The sequence below is a fragment of the Orycteropus afer genome, unplaced genomic scaffold, assembly GCF_000298275.1.
Source record: "Orycteropus afer afer isolate SDZICR_OR568_19922 unplaced genomic scaffold, OryAfe1.0 scaffold00408, whole genome shotgun sequence".
Classification (NCBI taxonomy): Eukaryota; Metazoa; Chordata; class Mammalia; order Tubulidentata; family Orycteropodidae; genus Orycteropus; species Orycteropus afer.
The window spans coordinates 1,605,770-1,610,569 of NW_006921995.1; positions in this window are offsets into that span (position 1 = coordinate 1,605,770).

Here is a 4,800-nt window from a genome sequence, read left to right on the forward strand (position 1 = left end):
TCAGTGGTCCAAGATTATCTTCTGTGTCTGTGTTAATTGGTTTCCCTTTTCTTTGTTGAAGAGGGTCTGTGCAGTCTTTCTGCCTAGTCCACCATCTTGCCGGAACTCTGATATCTGTTTCTTGAAACATCTCAGTGGGTATTCCATCAGTTCCTGGAGCCTTGTTCTTCACCAATTCCTTCAGTGCAGCTTTTACTTCTTCCCTCTGTACTATTGGCTCTTGATCATATGCCACTTCCTGAAATGGGTGATGGTCGACCAGTTCTTTTTGGTACAGTGACTCTGTGTATTCCTTCCTTCTTCTTTTGATGTTTCCTGCACCATTCAATATGCTTCCTATAGAATCTTTCAATATTGCAAATTGAGGCTTAAATTTTTTCCTCAGTTCTTTCATTGGAGAAATGCCAAATGTGTTCTCTCCTTTTGGTTTTCTAACTCCAGGTCTTTGCACATTTCATTATAATAATTGAGTTTGTCTTCTCAAGCTGCTCTTTGAAATCTTCTGTTCAGCTCTTTTATCTTGTCATTTCTTACGTTTGCTTCAGCTACTCTCCACTCAAGGGTAAGTTTCACAGTCTCTTCTGACATCCATTTTGGGCTTTTCTTCCTTGTCTTTTTAATGACCTCTTGCTTTCTTCATGAATGCTATTCTTAATGTCATCACATGATTCCTCTGGTTTTTGGACATTGGTGCTCAGTGCACCAAATCTGTTCTTTAGATGGTCTCTAAATTCAGGAGGAATATAATCAAGGTCATATTTTGGCTCCTGTGGACTTGTTTTAATTGTCTTCAGCTTCAACTTGAACATGCATATGAGCAGCTGATGGTCTGTTCCACAGTCAGCTCCTGGCCTTGTTTTGGGTGAAGATATTGAATTTCTTCATCACCTCTTGCCATACATGTAATCAATCTGATTCTTATGTATTCCATCTGATGAAGTCCACATGTATAGCTTTCATTTATGTTATCGAAGAAAGGTATTTGCAATGAATAAGTCATTGGTCTTGCAAAATTCTATCATGCGATCTCCAGTGTTATTTCTATCACCAAAGCTTTATTTTCCAACTACCAGTTACTCTTCTTTGTTTCCAACTTTTACATTATAGTCACCAGAGATAATCAATACATGCTGATTGCATGTTTGGTCAATTTCAGACTGCAGAAGTTGATAGAAATCTTCGATTTCCTCATCTTTGGCTTTGGTGCATACATTTGAATAATAGCAGTATTAACTGGTCTTCCTTGGAGGCATATGGATATCATCCTATCTCTGACAGCATTGTCCTTCAGGACAGATCTTTAAACAGTCTTTGTGATGATGAATCCCATACCACTCCTCTTCAATTTATCATTCCTACCATAGTAGATCATATGGTTGCCTGATTCAAAATGGCCAACACCAGTCCATTTCTGCTCACTATTGCCTAGGATATGAATCTTCATGTGTTCTATTTCATTTTTGACAACTTTCAATTTTCCTAAATTCATAGCTTGTACATTCCATGTTCTGATTAATGGATGTTTGCATCTGTTCCTACTCATTTTGAGTCATTCCACATCAGCCAATGGAGGTCCTGAAAGCTTTACTCCATCCACATCATTAAGGTTGTCTTACCTTGAGGAGTCAGCTCTTCCCCATTCATAGTTTGAGTGCCTTCTGACCTGATGGGCTCACCTTCTGGTACTATATCTGATAATGTTTCAGGGCTATTCATAGGGTTTTCCAGTAATATATCAGTGTTTCACTGCTATTCATGAGGTTTTCACCGGTCAATTGTTTGAGAAGTGGATGACCTCTTCCTTCTTCCATGTGTGTCTTAACCCAGAAGCTCTGTTGAATCCTGTCCACTGTGTGTAACCCTGCTGCCATTTTGCAACATTGGTGGCATAGCCTACAGCCTTACAGCAGCACATAAGCCACCACAGGATGACAAACTGACAGACAAGTTTGCCTCCTTTAGTTGTTCCTAATCACTCTGCACCCACCTCCTCTGGGGCCTGGACTTAAATAAAGCTGACCTCCAGGCCAAGCCAAGCAGCCCCAGGCTGTGTATCCACTTCCTCCAGTCAGGAGGATGTATTTGCTATTTGTTATATAATTTAAATAAAGCTAACTCCCAAAGGAAAGGTATTTTTTCATTTGCTTTTATTATTATTTGTAGCCCTCTGGATCCAGATCTCTGTGAATTGCACTTTCTTTCTAAGGTCCATACTGATTTCTATGGTCTCTTATCCTCCCTACTTCATTTATTCGTTTTCTTCTGTGTAGGCCTTTGCATCTGAATTTTTACAATGGACCATTTCTAATTGTCTTTATTTCTTTACCCTTATCTTGGGTCTGTTAGTACCCATATGTATAAAAATACATACTTATATATTTTACTCACAGGTATTCCCATTGGGTTTCCAAGGCTGTAAATCTATACAGAAGTAAATTGCTTCATCTTCTTTCTGTGGTGCAGCTGGTGGATTTGCACCACCGACCTTGTGGTTAGTAGTCAAATGCCTTACCCACTGCCACTAGAACTCCTTTTAAATTTACATATACACAAGTACATATATTTGTGTATAGGTATGGCTTATCTATCAAATTTTATATACTTAGAAACAAAACATTGTTTTAGTAAGATAAGCAAGAATATAAAAAATACACAAAGAAGATACAGAATTTAGTTGACTTATCTGAGGTTTCATAATAAGTCAGTTCTGCAGGTGACAGTAGTAGCAAGTTCTTTTTGAAAGGTTTATTTTCCATAAAGTAGTATAATATTAACTAAGAAGATTGTGAAAAATTAAGGATGCATATTATGAAACAACTATTAAAAGAAGTAATGTGAAGAGGTAAAATTAAAAATAATAAATTAAGGTAGTTAAAATATAGTGCCTAAGACATTTGACTGTTAACCAGAAGGCTGGCAGTTCAGACCTACCAGCCACTCCTTGGAAGGAAGATTGGGCAATCTACTTCCATAGTGATACCACCTTGGAAACCCAAGGAGGGGTTGCTATGAGTCAGATCTGAGTAGATGTCAGTAAGTTTTTTTATTTTTTAAATTCCAATAAAGGTAATTAAAATATTCTACTATAATTGTGATTTGTTAATTTTGTTCAAGACAAAATAATGGGATAGCTGAAGTGTTCTGTAGGAGAAAATAGGAAATATATATATATATATTTACTTATTTATTTTTTCCCTCCTGAGAGTATATGGAGGAGTGGTGTAAGGCTGAAGCATGATAGGGGATGAATAAGCACTGAAAATTTAACAACAAATGTGTGACTAAAGGAAATCTTATGAACATAATGCATAATATTCAATTTAAAATTGTTTGTTTTCCTTAACTATGATTCATTCCATAGTCCCCAAACTTAAATAGGTTTCACTAAATTTATCAGTATCTTATATGAGACTTTTGTGTGTGTGTGTGTATATATATATATATATATATATATATATATATATATATATTTAATTGTGCTTTGGGTGCAAATTTACAAAGCGAATTTGTTTTACATTCAACAGTTCATGCACATTTGATTTCACAACCTCAATTACTATTCCCAACCATAAAAAACTCTCTTCCCCTCTACTCTCTGTGACTACCCCCTCCCTGTGCCCTTCTTATCTACTCATTCCTGTCTGTCCAGCTTTCCCTTTTTGTGAATGCTGTTCCTCTGGGGTCTCAAGGTCGATTGATCCAAGGGGTGCATCTCCCTAGAGTAGGAGAGTGCATCACCTTAGGGTAGATGTTCTGCATGTAGGTCTTTCTACTGTTGGGCAGAGAGCCAATCCATGGAAGTTAGTCCATTTCCAGGCCTGAAGGATAACCCGGGGCCATAATCTCGGGGGTTACACCAGTCTCTATCTGACCAGTGATTCTGGTCATTTTTGTTTCTTTGAATTTTGTCCCACATTTTCCCTCCTACTCTATCTAGGATCTCCAGTTTTGATCCTTTTCTGAATGGTTGGCATTGTTAACTGGGTACCATCTAGTTCCTCTGGTCTTGGGGTCATGAAGACTGAGGTTCTTGTGGTCCATCTTATCTTTGGACTTATTGTTTCCAGATGACTTGGATTTTATTCCCCCCCCTTTTTTTTTTTTTTGCTTCAGATGAGAAGAAACCAATAATTACATCTTAGATGGCTGCTTGAAAACTTTTAAGACCCCAGTAGTTACTCACCGAAGTAGGTTGTAGAATAAGATTTTTTGTACTGTGCTGTGCCAATTGTGCATGGTGTCCCCTGAGACTACAGTCCTGAGTCCACAGGACTGGTGATTCTCTCTCTCAAGGTGTTTGATTGCTTCTGAGAATCTACTCCAACCCTATCTTCTGTTGCTTCTGTAATGTATGTGGATAATTTGGCAGCATAAGAGCAAATGTAAGATCATCTTCAGCCAAATCTATCCTTGGTCTAGGGTATATTCCTGTTCGCTTACCCCCGTCTTTTCTTCTCACTTGTTAATGCATTTATCTGTAGCCTGGTGTTTCGTGCTGGTGATACTGCAGTATTGTGTATGTAATAGTATTTGCCTCTATTTTCTACATCTTTTGTGCACATTTCTGTGTCTTTCCTTTCCCCAATGTCACCATGCTGGTCACAGAATCTTTCCATACTATCCTTCCCCTCACCCAAATCAACTCATCCAAAATTTTCCTCCCCTTTTCTTCTGTCCCGTCATTAATATCTTACATGAGACTTTTTTTGTATGTATTTATAATTTTTAATGGAAATGAATGATGGGGCAGTCCAAAAATGGAATGAAATCAGGAAAAACAGTAGAAAGAGGGAGAAGAGA